Here is a 15,997-nt window from a genome sequence, read left to right on the forward strand (position 1 = left end):
ATAGTGGAGTGATGAAAAGCGGAGATGTGCAAGAGGCCAGAATTTGAAGAGCACAGAGATTGGGGGGTTGTAGGGCTGGGGAAGGTTACAGAGAGGACGAGGAACAAGTCCACGGACAATTTGAAAACAAGGATGATGATTTTTTTTAATTGAGGCATTGTCAGACCAGGAGTTGACGTATATCAACAAGTACAGGGTTGATGGGTGAATGGTACTTGATACAAGTTAGGATATAGGGAACAGAATTTTTTTTTTTTTAATCAGTTATTACTTTGGGTGAGGATTTTGGCAGCAGATAAGCTGAGACAGGGACCAAGACAGGCGATGTTACGGAATTGGAAGTAGGCAGATTGTTCCCATTGGTGGGAGGGTCGAGAATCAGAAGACACAGATTTAAAGCGAATGGCAAAAGAACCAAAGATAACATGAGGGAAAGCTTTTTCATGCAGCAAATGGTTACGATTTGGAAAGTACTGCCTTAAAGAGTGGTGGAGGCAAATTCAATAGCACCTGAAAGGAAAGAATTTGTAGAGAGCGGACACAGACTTGATGGGCCAAATAGCCTCCTTCTGTGCTGTAACCATTCTATGGTTCTATTCTGAGATGCTGGTGAGGGAGGATATGGAGTTGGAAGATCAGCTCAGGGTCAAGTAGGATGTAAGGTTGTGAACAGTCTGGTTCAGCCTCAGACAGTGGCTAGGGAGAGGGATCGAGTCAGTGACTATGGAATGGAGTTTGTAGCAGGGACCCAAGTGAAGAAATAAAATGGAGCTTCATATGGCTGTGTTCAATTGGATGGCACGTCCATTAGCTTTTCCAGCCAATCACGTGGGAAAAAAAATGTTTTTTGATTGCAATTAGTGAGCAAATATGCTAGCGAACAGAAAGTGCTTATTTGGACCAATCATAAGTTTTTGCCTTACAATCACTTTTGAGATATGACCATCGCTTCGCGGTGATACGCTGTACAGGGTTCTTGTAGACAAGACTTATTATTGTACAGTTCTTGTAGTGCCAAATTCTGATGCTTCATCATGTTTGTAAATAAATGTTATTTTAGCCGGTAAAACATCTGCTCTGTATTTTGATGTTCTACCATTGAGATGCATCAATCCCAGTTTAGATTTTGGTATGTATATTACTGCAATTGGAGTAATTGCTATTCCACAGTTTTAACCTTGGAAATGCCAGATCATATCAGCCCATCTTAACACATCTATCCAGAAAGATAGTACAGTCCACCTATTGCTACAACTAATTTACTTCTTAAATGGTTTCAGGGTTTTTGCCTTCACTACTACATTTCAAATACTGATCACTGTGTGTATGAAAAATAACGTCTTCACCTCGATCTTAAATTCACCTTTCACTAGTTTGATCCTTTGTCCTCATGTCCTACTCAATTTAATTTCAACTTGTATTCTGGATTTATCATCTTCATTCCCTTAACTATCTTGATGCCTTTATAAGATCACCTTTCAGACATCTCCTTTCCAGGCTAAAACCCTCAAATTACTCCAGTATTTCTTCACAACTCAGAGCTTCAACACCAGAGATCAGCTTGTGGCTCTTCTTTGCATCACCTTCAGTATTTGAATGTCTCCCTCCCTTGTTTCTTGACTCTTGAAAAGGTACAGTTTCTGGAGCATACAGGTGTGCTCCGCTTACAGGGGCTGCTGTGAAACCATTGAAGAATAGAATACGGTACTTTAAAAACATGGATTTTAAAATAAATATAGGCTAAACCTACATTGTGGACAAGACAAGGGAGGATGGAGCAATGTTCAGAAGTGTCCACTGTTGTTAAGAAATCCTCTCGGAAACAGGCATTCTTGACTAGCTCCCACTTCCCCTCTCCCTTCCATCTGCAAGGGAAGGCAGAATATCAGCCAAAACTAAAACTCAATCCTGGTCCCTTATAGCCCTCTTATGGGAGGTTGCTATGGACCAGAACCTCGTCAAAGAAACAATCAATAAGAGCATGCATTTAAACAGCCAAATGGATTTAATTTATGCACGTTTTTGTGGCATCAGCAAGTGCTGCAACTAAAATTTTATTCATTTGCTTATTTTGGTCTTCGACATACACACGGTTTGAAACTTTCACAATTGCACAACTCAGCTATTGGAATTTATAACATATTGCCCCATACCTAGCAAACATGTCCACTCCCTTCCCCAGCCAACAGGGAGAAAGGTGGTAATGTTGGCAGTAAAATATATATTTGTACATGCAGGTGTGCCCAAGACAAAACACTAAACTATTCAATACAGGACTTGTGCAAACACAATTATCTAATGCTGTGCATGGATGCAGTACTCAGATAACTAAAGGTTAACCTTGCAAAGAAATAAATTGTCTAAGTGATGTAATTCTGATTCCCACCAATACAGATTCTACATTATAACAGACAGCAACAAGTTCAAACACAGACAGGATAGGAAAACACTGCCTGATTACTGAGGTTCTGGGAAGGTATCAGTTTAAGTCACATACAAAGAGACTAACTGTTTTCAAAAACATTAATGGTTATGTCATACTCTATGCAGAAAAGGTTGAAAATGGCAGCTAAACAGGATAGCCATTCTGGAACAGCTAATAGAAGACACTGTGGCTCATAACTGTCAAAATAATGGCGAAGCCAATAGCGCAAATGTTACAGCTACTTCAAGAGCATGATTAAAGATGGAAATCCAAAGGTTTTCCTCCGATTTGCGGCGCTTTGCCATTAGCTTTACGAAAAAAAAGCATCGCGCTGTTTGACACACCATTGAAATCCATTGAGCGGTGTGAAGTTGCTGTACATAAGAAATAGGAGCAGGAGTAGGCCATTCAGCCCCTCAAACCTGCCCCACCATTCAATAAGATCATGGCTAATCTGTCCCAGTCCTCAACTTCTCTTTCAGGCCAGCTCTGCCTAACCCTTGACTTTCAGAGATTTCAAAAATCTACCTGTCTCCTCCTTAAATACATTTAGTGACCTAGCCTCCACAACTCTGAGGCAGAGAATTCCAGAGATTCACCACCCTCAGAGAGGAAATTCCTTCGCATCTGTTTTAAATGTGTGCCCCCTTATTCTGTAATTATGTCCCCTAGTTCGAGATTACCCCACTAGTGGAAACATCTTCTCAACATCTACCCTGTTGAGTCCCCTTAAAATCTTATATGTTTCGATAAGATCACCTCTCATTCTTCTAAACTCCAATGAATAAAGGCCTAACCGGTTTAGCCGTTCTTGATAAGACAGCCCCTTCATCCCAGGAATCAGCCTTGTGAACTTTTTCTGAACTGCCTCCAATGCTAGTACATCCTTCCTTATATACAGGGACCAAAACTGTATGCAGTACTCCAGGTGTGGCCTCACCAACACCCTGTAGAGTTGTAACAGGACTTCCCTATTTTTAAATTCTAAACCCCTAGCAATAAAGGCCAAAATTCCATTTGCCTTCCTAATTACTTGCTGCACCTGCACGTGAATCTTTTGTGTTTCATGTACAAGAACACCCAGATCCCTCTGTACGGCAGTATTTTGTAGTCTTTCTCCATCTAAATAATAATCAGCCCTTTTATTCTTCCTACCAAAGTGGATTACCTCACACTTTCCCACACTGAACACCACCTGCCAAATTTTTGCCCACTCACTTAACCTATCTATATCTCTGCAGATTCTTTTGTGTCCTCATCACAATATGCCTTCCCACCTATTTTTGTATCATCAGCAAATTTAGATACACTACACTCTGCCTCTTCCTCCAAGTCATTAATGTAGATAGTAAATAGCTGAGGCCCTTGGACCGATCCTTGTGGCACCCCACTAGTTACGGCTTTCCAACCTGAAAAAGACCCATTGACCCTGACTCTTTGCCTTCTATTGTTATTAGCCAAATATCAATCCATGCCAACACATTACCCCCAATACCCTGAGCTCCTATTTCGTGCAATAACCTTTTATGTGGCACCTTATCAAACGCCTTCTGAAAATCCAAATACACAACATCTACTGGTTCACCTATATCCACTCTGCTGGTTATATCCTCAAAGAACTAACAAATTTGTCAAACATGATTTCGCTTTCATAAAACCATGTTGACTGTTTGATTGCATTATGTTTTTCTAAATGACCTGCTATTTCTTCCTTAAAAAAAAAAATCGACTCAAGCATTTTCCCAATGACTGATGTTAAGCTAACTGGTCGATATTTTCCTGCTTTTTGTCTCCCTCTTTTCTTGAATAGGGGTATCACATTAGCGGTTTTCCAATCCGCTGGTACCCTACCGGAATCCAGTGAGTTTTGGTCTATTATGATCAATGCCTCCACTATCTCTGCATCCACTTCTTTTAAAACCCTTGGGTGCAGGCCATCAGGTCCTGGCGACTTGTCTGCCTTTAGTCCCAGCTGTTTGTCCAGCACCTTTTCCCTTGTGATAGAGATTGTTACAATTTCCTCCCTCCCATTTACACCTTGTTCATCTATTATTGTTGGGATGTTTAAAGTGTCCTCTATGGTGAAGACTGATGCAAAATATTGGTTTAAATTATCTGCCATTTCCCTGTTATTAATTCCCCATTCTCATCCTCTAAGGGCCCCACACTTACTTTAGCTACTCTCTTCCTTTTACTTACATGGTGGATACAAACTAAACTTATTACAAAAACTTACAGCTGGTCTGAAGTGATGCAGAGAGCCATTCTGATTTGGAGCCATGCAAGATCCACACATAACTAATTAAGGCTGATTATTTTAACAATGGGCTAAGTTTAATTACTGCCAATGAATCTCCCTGGCACCTGAAAATTACCTATTACAAGTGCAGAGTCTCACTCTTGAAATTTTAAATGAAAACTTGTTTTTAAAAAACTTTTTCTTGGTATTCTTTTTTTCTCTCTCAATCCAATCATTCTTTTAGTCCATTTCTCTTTCTGTACCTGATTTGATATTGAATTCACCCACTCTAATTTACACTTCCTTCTCAGTACTTGCATTATTTGACAAGCCTTCAATCGAATTGGTTAAGGAGATAAATATTGATTGCCCTGTTCATTCAGGTCCTAAATGCCATGTTTCCCTCACTGCATTATCAGCTTGCACTTCCAGCAACTTGCAAAATACTGAGCTTAAATTGGCAAGGGCAAGACACTCCTACAGTAAATTATGGCTCAATGAGAAGGTACAATCTGTAACAAAATCCTGTTTTGTACACAATATGCCTCTTCATTCTTTACGTATATTTTATAATATTTTTTACAAACAGCAATCCCAAAAAACATGTTATTGAAAGCTCTTTTTAGAAGACTGGCTTCTGTCAATTGCAATCTGAAAGCATATGCACAGAAAAATATTGTAAAATTTCATGCCCAAAATTGATAGTTTTGTAGCATGTCCTACAGGATATGAAGGAGCTGATCATAATCATTGATTTATAATTACAGGTTATTTACCATAAGATTGACATAATAAATTAATGTGTCCCCTAGATGGAAAAGTAAATATCACTGATGATTGTCACTTGGCAGAGACAGAGACACACACACAAAAATTAGTTTCAGTTGTAGAAGAGAAAATACCACTCATTCTTTACACGCAACCTTCCCCGCTTAAAAAAACACAATTATGCTTATACACATTCGGATCCTCAAAATAGTCCTTTAGTTTTATGTACACAGCCATAACTGGCAATTGTCCTTGAAAACAAGGGATAGTTGTTACAATTATCGAATATTTATTCATAGGCAGTGAACAAACCCTTTTGTCTTTCCTCTTTACTTTTGAAACCTTAGAACGAAAGATGCACTCTCTCCATTATACAGTCTCTAAAGAATCATTCCTACCATATTGTAATCACACCAATACTACTGCCCCATTCTCACACTCACATATCCCATAAATTTATCCTAATTAATTGATGACAAGGTACCTTAAGTTCAGATTCTAACTGGTCATTCAAAAAAAAAAGCAAAGGCATATTTCCTACAAACCATTTGGGCAGCACCACAAACCCTGGTGTACAAGTTGCACCTGGTCTACTTTAATATTTGTAAGTAAAAGGGACAAAAGCAATACAATGATGTGGCTGAAAAATGGGAAGCCTCAAACAGCTGCAAGTTTTCCTCCAGCTTAAGCTACAATTGAAACATGTTAATCTTTTATCAGTCCATCAGTCCCAAACCACAGTGAATTACAAAAATGTTGACTGAAGGGAAACAAATTCCAACGGAAATTGTGAAAATTCATCAACAGCTTACAAGATATCTAATAATTGTCAGATAGTTACATAAAACAATCAGCAACATAGTACAAGCACAACAACACTAATGACAAACAAATACAAAGTCCAGTCTGACTTTTTAAACAGCTAGAATGGGTATTCTCAACTCTGTTTCCAAAGGAGTAGTGCACAATGCAAAGCTGGAATTCAACACCAAAAAGCAGTGATCATTGAGACTAGAAGTTAGTGTAAAGTGCTTTACACATCACCCAAAACGATTACCCTGCATTTAAGCTTTGCATCAAGCACTGCCAATTAGACACTACACATCTTAAATTCAGAACAATTATCCTTGACTGATGCAGGACTCCGACAATATGTGCTTAATTCTCTGGAAGTACTTACACATGCGGGGGAGGGGGCAGGAAGAAGAACATCTAAAAATTTTAATTATGAAGCTCCAATACTTCTGCAGTTTTGGGATCTCTATTTATATTGAAAAAATATTTCTACTCATTTTGTTTATGCCAGTTTACATTTAGCTTATGCCTCTCACAGCGGCATTTTTTCTTTAAGCCGGTTATCCCAATGGTTTGATGTGTAATTTGTTAATTTTAAATATGTGGTTGAAGCCATTCAATTGTATCAAACCGTTCAGAAACTAGGAATGTGCAATAATTGCCAACCTTATCTGAGACACCTAGATCCTTAGAATGAATTAAAATAGTGTTCACCACTTCATATTTTCATGAGCATCATTCAAGAGCCACATCGGAAAGATTAAAAATTTGTTAATAATTGAAATTCACAAACTTAAAAAAAAAGACCCTAGTAAATCACCCATGAAGTCAAGAACAAATGTAGTTTCCAGGTGAAGTGGCAGGGGGTGGGAGGCAGGAATGTTGGATCAGGGTGAACTGGCACAACTCAACACCAACTTGCATTTATTTGGCACCTTTAACATGATAAAAACATTCCAAGGCATTTCACAGGAATGTTATCAGACAAAATTAGACATCAATTAGACAAAGAGATTAAGGCAGGTAACCCAAACCTTGGTCAAAAAGAGATAGCTGTTCAGAAGCAAATTAAAAAGGACAGAGAGGTCAAGAGGTTTAGGGAGGGAATTCCAGAGCTCAGGATCAAGGCAGCTGAAGGCACAGCTGGCAGTGGTAGAACAACGAAAATCTAAAATGTGCAAGAGGCAAAGATCGGAGGAGCATAAAGATCTCGAAGAGTTGTAATGCTGGAGGAGGTTACAGCATTACGGAGGGATGAGGCTATGGAGGGATTTAACAAATATTAGAATTTTTAAATTGAGGCATTGCTGGACAGGGAGCCAATTTAGGTCAGTAAGCACAGGGGTGATGGGTGAACGGAACTTAGCATGAGTTAGGAAACGAGCAATCGAGTTTTGGATGAGCTCAAGTTTCTGGGGCATAGAAAATTAGAAGCTATCCAAGGAGAGAACAGGAGCAGCCCAGTCTATAAGTGACAAGGACGTGGATGAAGATTTCTGCAGATGAAGTGAGATGGGGCAGAGATGGGTAATCTTATAGAGGTGAACGTAGACACTCTTGGCGATGGAGCAGATATGAGGTTTGATATTCAGTTCGGGGTCCAATGGGACATAAGTACTCTAATTCAACCCAAGATGGTGGCTGGGGAGTGTGATGGAGTCAGTCATTTAGTTACAGCTTGTGGCAAAGGTTGGGGGGGAGCGGGGGTTGCACATAGCTTCAGTCTTCCTAATGTTCAACTGGAAATAACTGCCGTTCATTCAACACTGGATATTGGATAAGCAGCCAAACAGCACAGAAGCAGTGGTGAGCAGAGAGAAGATAAAGTGAACTGCTTGAAAGAGAAGGTGCCAGGAGGGAGAGAGATCAAGGTGTGATTTGGTGACGAGTCATTATGCTGTGGATGGGAAAGAAAAAATAGGGCCCATAAAAGACCAAAAAGGTAACCTATATGTAGGGGTGGAAGATGTTGGTATTGTTCTTAATGAATACTATGCGTCTGTCCTCACAAAAAGAGGGGGATGATGCAGATATTGTAGTTAAGGAAGAGGGGTGTGGAGTATTGGATGTGATAAACATAGGGAGAGAGGAAGTATTTATGGGATTAGCATCCTTGAATGTTGATACATCACCAGGGCTGGATGAAATGTATCCCAGGCTGTTAAAAGAAGCAAGAGAGAGGAAATAGCAGAAGGTCTGACCGTCATTTTCTAGTCCTCGCTGGATACAGGTGTGGTGCTGGAGGATTGGAGGACTGCTAACGTTATGCCTCTGCTTAAAAAGGGAGTGAGGAATAGATCGAATAATTACAGGCCAGTCTGTCTAACCTCAGTAGTGGGAAAATTATTGGAATCAATTCTGAGACACAGGATAAACTGTTACTCAGAAGGGCATGGATTAATCAAGGATAGTCAACATGAATTTGTTAAGGGAAGATCTTGTCTGACCAACCTGATCGAATTTTTTTGAAGAAGTAACAAGGAAGATTGATGAGAGTAGTGCAGTTGATGTGGTCTACATGGATTTTAGCAAGGCTTTTGACATGGCAGACTGATTGAAAAAAAAAGCCCATGGGATCCAAGGAAGTGCAGCAAGCTGGATCCCAAATTGGCTCAGTGGTAGGAAACAAAGGGTAATTGTTGATGGGTGTTTTTGCGACTGGAGGGCTGTTTCCAGTGGCGTTCTACAGGGCACAGTACTGGGTCCCCTGCTTTTTGTGGTACATATTAACGATTTGGACATAAATGTAGGGGACATGATTATGAGGTGTGCAGATGACACAAAGATTGGTCATATGGTAGATAGTGAGGAGGACAGCTGTAGGCTGCATGAAGATTTCAATGGACTGGTCAGGTGGGCAGAAAAGTGGCAAATGGAATTCAACTTGGAGAAGTGTGAGGTGATGCATTTGGGGAGGTCAAACAAGGCAAAGGAATACACGATTAATGGGAGAATACGGAGAGGTGTAGAGGAAGGTGAGGGATCTTGGAGTGAATGTCCACAGATCCCTGAAGGTAGCAGGACAGGTCAATAAGGTGGTTACGAAGGCATATGGAATGATTTCCTTTATTAGCTGAGGTATAGAATACAAGAGCAGGGAAGTTATGCTGGAACTGTATAACTAATTGGTTAGGCCACAACTTGAGTACTGTGTGCAGTTCTGGTCACATTACAGAAAGGATGTAATTGCACTAGAGAGGGTACAGAGGAGATTTACAAGGATGTTGCCGGGACTGGGAAAATGCAGCTATGAGGAAAGATGGGATAGGCTGGGGTTGCTCTCCTTGGAACAGAGAAGGCTGAGGGGAGATCTGATTGATAGAGTGGATGCGAAGGGCCTATTTACATTAGCAGAGAGGTCAGTGACTAAGGGCATAGATCTAAAGTGATTGGTCGAAAGATTAGAGGGGAGATGAGGAAAAATGTTTTCACCCAAAGGGTGGTGGGGGTCTGGAATTCACTGCCTGAAAAGACAGTAGCAGAAACCCTCAACTCATTTAAAAAGGAGTCCGGATATGTACCTCAAGTACCATAACCTGTAGGGCTACGGACCAAATGCTGGAAGGTGGGATTAGACTGGGTGGCTCGTTTTTTGGCAGGCACAGACACGATGGGTCAAGTGGCTTCTTTCTGTGCCGTAAACTTTCTTTGATTCTATAAGGACTTCTGCAGAAAAGCACCTAAACCACCAAACCAGGCACACATACATTCCTTTGCAGCATTCATAGCACTTGGCACAGCATGGGATCATGTCCACATAACCATTTGTCAATTAGACATCAATTGGCAGGCACAGCTAAACAGCAGTTAAGAGAGAAAAGATGGACTTTTTTGAAACAGTACATTTCACAAGAGTCCACAGGCAGATTTACGTTCATTCATTTAATGCCAATGCGGAGAGTTCAACTTTCACCGAACGAATGAGAATCTCATTGTTAAATCACATCGATAGGATTGTGATGTGAATGTAGAAAACGAACTTCTGGGGATCTTTAATAAATTATTGTTGAAATTTTAAGAGAACATTTGAAAGATCAAATTATTTATTCCACAAAATATGTATAACCACATTTTTGTAAAAATATTTCTTTGTATGCACATGCATGCAGCTTAGTCTGGTGTGTGCATTTTGATATCCCAATGTGAACATTTTACAACCTGCATTAAATCCAGAGTACTATGCCAGTCTTGAGCATAAATACAATAAGCTATAATCATAATTACTAAAAGAGTGGAACAGAGAATAGATTAGGACGAAAAAGTCTGGACAAAATTTTATAACGTTTCCTACAGGATTTCAAAATATATATAAATATATATCAACATGATAAAATCTAGATATGTGGAATTATCAATTAAAGGGTACAGTGTAGAGATCTAACCAAGCTGATTAGTATAAAAAAGTCCACTACATGAAATTCAATAATACTTTAAGAATTAAGTTTCAAAAGTATCAATCTAGTTACCTTTCATTGTCATTGAAATTTCTTAGAGTTGAACACAATATTAACATTTATTAATGCATTTATACATCTGTTAGTTGATGCAACAAACTGCACAATTAGTGCAGCAGACATCAAAAACTACACCGGCACAGCACACTGGAGTCCTGAATATACAGCTCAAACCCGCAACAGCAAAATCATAAATAGTTATAAATTTAACCCATAATCATATTCCTACTTTAGGTAATACAGCTAAATAGTGTTACCTTCCCAAAATATCTCCATACATTTGAAAGGATCGCAAAAGAGAATCTCAAATAGGAGTTTCTCCACTTGAGAAAGGCTTCAGTATTGTAGGAGTCAAAAAAGTTACCTCATTTTGCAGACTCCAAGATATCATCCATCTATGTATGCATGAGGAGTCAGTCAGTCAACTGGAGCCATCTCCAGGACCAGATGGCTTCAATCCCAAGATTTTAAAGAGGGAGAGAGAGTAGGTGAGAACATTGCAGATACCTTAACTATAATCTTACAAATTTCTCCAAATTTGGGAACTATGCCTTCAGATTGAAAAATTGTGCATGTCACTCTGCTATTCTTTTTTCATTCGGGGGATATGGGCGTCGCTGGCAAGGCCAGCATTTATTGTCCACTCCTAATTGCCCTTGAGAAGGTGGTGGTGAGCTGCTTTCTTGAACCGCTGCAGTCCTCGGGGTGCAGGTACACTAACAGTGCTGTTAGGAAGGGAGATTTTGAAAGTGAAGGAATGGCAATATAGTTCCAAGTCAGGATGGTGTGTGGCTTGGAGGGGAACTTGGTGATGTTCCCATGCATCTGCTGCCCTTGTGCTTCTAGATGGTAGAGGTCGTGGGTTTGGAAGGTGCTGTCAAAGGAGCCTTAGTGAGTTGCTGCAATGTGCGTCAGTGGTGGAGGGAGTGAATGTTAAAGGTGTTGGATAGGGAGCCAATCAAGTGGGCTGCTTGGTCCTGGATTCTATAGAGTTTCTTGAGTGTTGTTGGAGATGCACCCATCCAGGTAAGTGGAGAGTATTCCATCACACTCCTGACTTGTGCCTTGTAGATAGTGGACAGGCTTTGGGGAGTCAGGAGGTGAGTTACTCGCCACAGAATTCCCAGCCTCTGATCTGCTCTTGTAGCCACAGTATTGATGTGGCTGGTCCAGTTCATTTTCTGGTCAACGGTGACCCTCAGAATGTTGATAGTTGGGGATTCAGTGATGCTAATGCCATTGAACATCAAGGGGAAATAGTTAGATTCCCTCTTGATTGAGATGGTCACTGCCTGACACTTGTGTTGCGGAAATGTTACTTGTGACTTATCAGCCGAAGCCTGGATGTTGTCCAGGTCTTGCTGCATATGCAGCTGGGCTGCTTCTGTATCTGCGGAGTCACGAATGGTGCTGAATATTGTGCAATCAGCGAACATCCCCATTTCTGACTTTATAATGTAGGGACGGTCATTGATGAAGCAGCTGAAGATGGCTGGGCCCAGCACTACCCTGAGGAACTCCTGCAGCAATGTTCTGGGACTTTGATGACTGACCTCCAACAACCACAACCATCTTTTTGTGCTAGGTATGACTCCAAGCAACAGTGTTTTTCCCCCGATTATCATTGACTCCAGTTTTGTTAGGGCTCCTTGATGCCATACTCAGTCAAATGCTGCCTTGACATCAAGGGCAGTCACACACCTCAACTCATTTGAAGATGAGAGGGAAGCCTGGGACTTATAAACCAGTTAGCCGAACATCTGTTGTCAGGAAACTGCCAGAATCTATAATTAAGGATAAAAGGATAGAGTGACTGAACACTGAAATTTTTTAGTTGATCAAAGTCAGCCAGCCAGAGTGGATTTGTAAAGGGTAGGCTAGCCTGAATAATCTGATTTTATTAAAAAAAATCAAAGAGCTGACTGAAGTAGCAGACAGGGGAATGTCATTGGATATTGCTTATATGGATTTCCAGAAGGCATTTGATAAAGGCATTGTAAGAGACTGCTGCCAGTTCATGGAATTGAAGGCAAATTATTGACCAGATTAGGAAATTGGCTGAGTAGCATCAGGTAGAGTAGGGATAATGGGCAGGTACTCTAATGTAGCTAGTGGTGCCCAAAAAGGATCTGTGCTGAAGCCTCAAATATTCACTGTAATTATTAACAATTTAGAAGATGAGATAGAAAGCCACATATCCAAGTTTGCTGGTGACACAAAACATAGGTGGCATAAGCAGTGTAGATGGAAACATAAAAATACAAAGATATTAATAGATTAACTGAATGGGCAAAAGTGTGGCAAATGGATTTGAATATAGGCAAGTGCGAGGTCATCCACTTTAGACCGACAAAAGATAGAACAGAATACTTCCTAAATGGTGAAAAATGGAGGTCCGAGAGACTTTGGGGGTTTATGTACATAGATTACTAAAATATAATGAACAAGTACAGAAAATAATAAAATGCTGGCTTTTAGATCTAGAAGACGAGAATACAAGGGGATAGAAGAAATGATTCAGCCATACAAAACCCTAGTTAGACCACACCTGTACTATTGTGAGCAGTTCCAGGTACCATACCTGAGGAAGAATATATTGGCCTTGGAGGGTGTGCAAATTAGAAATTACCAGAATGATACCTGGACTCCAAGGCTTAAATTACAAGGAGGGATCACGCGATCTAACAGTACATTTCCTGGAATTTAGATGATAAAGGGGTGATTTGATTAATTTTTGGAGATATTCAGTGGAACAGATAGGGTAGAGAGAGAGAGAGGAACTAGGTCTGCTGGTTGGGGAGTTTAAGAGTAGGTGATAGTCTAAAATTTAGAGCCAGACCTTTCAAGTATGAAATTAGGGAACACTTCTACACACAAAGTGTAGGGGACGTTTGGAATTCTGTTCCGCAAACAGGTGACAGTGGGCCAATTGTTAAAAGTCTCTCTCAGATATAAAGTTGTTAACCAAAGATATTCAGGGATAGGAGGCAAAGACAGGTTTCTGGAGTTAGAACATTAGCCATAATCTCATTGAATGGCACAGAGGGGCTAAATGGCCTACTCCTGTTCCTATGTTCCCACATCTCCATAACTTGTGCCAATGCCACTACTTGGCCAGTTTTAGGGTGGTGTAGGTGCCCAAGTGCAAAAGGTTAGGACTCTGCTACTTTTCTCTTCACTTCATTGATATAGAAGTTCACTTCAATTTGACACACAGTTTGCTGACCTAGAATAGACCAGCAGCAACTTCTTTGGCCTCCTTATCTCGAGAGACAATGGGTAAGCGCCTGGAGGTGGTCAGTGGTGTATGGTGCAGCGCCTGGAGTGGCTATAAAGGCCAATTCTAGAGTGACAGGCTCTTCCACAGGTGCTGCAGAAAAATTTGTTTGTCAGGGCTGTTACATAGTTGGCTCTCCCCTTGCGCCTCTGTCTTTTTTCCTGCCAGCTGCTAAGTCTCTTCGACTCGCCACACTTTAGCCCCGCCTTTATGGCTGCCCGCCAGCTCTGGCGAACGCTGGCAACTGACTCCCACGACTTGTGATCAATGTCGCAGGACTTCATGTCGCGTTTGCAGACGTCTTTAAAGCGGAGACATGGACGGCCGGTGGGTCTGATACCAGTGGCGAGCTCGCTGTACAATGTGTCTTTGGGGATCCTGCCATCTTCCATGTGGCTCACATGGCCAAGCCATCTCAAGCGCCGCTGACTCAGTAGTGTGTATAAGCTGGGGATGTTGGCCGCCTCGAGGACTTCTGTGTTGGAGATACGGTCCTGCCACCTGATGCCAAGTATTCTTCGGAGGCAGCGAAAATGGAATGAATTGAGACGTCGCTCTTGGCTGACATACGTTGTCCAGGCCTCGCTGCCATAGAGCAAGGTACTGAGGACACAGGCTTGATACACTCGGACTTTTGTGTTCCGTGTCAGTGCACCATTTTCCCACACTCTCTTGGTCAGTCTGGACATAGCAGTGGAAGCCTTTCCCATGCGCTTGTTGATTTCTGCATCTAGAGACAGGTTACTGGTGATAGTTGAGCCTAGGTAAGTGAACTCTTGAACCACTTCCAGAGCGTGGTCGCCAATATTGATGGATGGAGCATTTCTGACGTCCTGCCCCATGATGTTCGTTTTCTCGAGGCTGATGGTTAGGCCAAATTCATTGCAAGCAGCCGCAAACCTGTCGATGAGACTGTGCAGGCACTCTTCAGTGTGAGATGTTAAAGCAGCATCGTCAGCAAAGAGGAGTTCTCTGATGAGGACTTTCCGTACTTTGGACTTCACTCTTAGACGGGCAAGGTGGAACAACCTGCCCCCTGATCTTGTGTGGAGGAAAATCATGCAATAAAGCAAGAGTAACTGTCAGGTGAACTCAGTATTAGTAATGTACCATCCACATACTTTGGCACAAACTAAGTCACACTAATAAAACTATGTCTTGGTAGCATTTCCTTCACAATTATACTACACACTAAATTAATATGCTTTAAGCTAAATCTAGAAAATAGACTGCCTTGTGCCAACACTGCACATAAATTGCTCAATTACTGAACTGTAGAATCATGCCTCCCATTTAACTATGTATAAATATGTACTAAGATACTGCATTCCTTTATACAAATTTAGAAAAATCAAACTCACTCCAATTTGTGGCCATTAGAATTATTCAAAATGATAGATGCTGAATTGAATGAAAGCAGCAGACCTGAAAAGGGTTCACAGTCTAAACAGATCAAAAACAGTCCTTTTAGAAGTTTGACTTTATAAAAGACAGTTTTGCAAAGAATTCTGTTGAAATGTTGTCATGTATATACTGTACAATACTATTTATTGTTTAGTTGAAATATCCATGTTCAAACTGCCATGGCTTTGTTATCTACTTCCGGCAGTAAGCCATAAACCAGGCAATAATGTCAGCTCCATGTTTTATTAGGCGCTTACCCATTGTCTCCCGAGACAAGGAGGCCAAAGAAGAAAGAAGATGATGTTTTATTTGCCCGAGGCTACGTTGTGTAGTTGTGACCACAGAAGCACTAAGCATGATGATTGTAAACATAGCTTTTGTTTCTCCAGGAAATGGCTATATTTTTATTCTGGCATGAGATAACTGTGCAAAATTACCTCTATTAAACTATTCATAAATTACCAAATCTAAATTTGTAATAGGTAAATGCCTTTAAATTAATACTTTTATAATTATGGTAAGGTCCGGTATATCTCAATTACTACTGTTGATATTTGAATACATGTAAAATAACTTTTAACTTTTCAGACTATTTCACACTTTAATTTCACAGCTTAATGGTAGCTGCCTTAACT

At 40.7% G+C, this 15,997-nt stretch overlaps 1 protein-coding gene across 3 annotated transcripts in view; it reads right to left on the bottom strand.

The window, feature by feature from the left end:
- The window catches only part of LOC137371345 (LIM and senescent cell antigen-like-containing domain protein 1), a 195,035-nt gene that overhangs the window by 156,963 nt on the left and 22,075 nt on the right, over positions 1 to 15,997 (bottom strand). The window contains exon 1 of one of the 3 annotated variants that reach the window (XM_068033799.1): positions 5,978 to 5,996. The exons of 1 other annotated variant lie outside the window; for it this stretch is intronic. The gene's annotated coding sequence lies outside the window, so the exon portion shown is untranslated. Of the gene's footprint in view, positions 1 to 1,750; positions 1,830 to 5,977; positions 5,997 to 15,997 lie in introns of those variants that run through there. One more of the 3 variants, XM_068033798.1, reaches the window with a different exon arrangement.

The sequence above is a fragment of the Heterodontus francisci genome, chromosome 6, assembly GCF_036365525.1.
Source record: "Heterodontus francisci isolate sHetFra1 chromosome 6, sHetFra1.hap1, whole genome shotgun sequence".
Lineage (NCBI taxonomy): Eukaryota > Metazoa > Chordata > Chondrichthyes > Heterodontiformes > Heterodontidae > Heterodontus > Heterodontus francisci.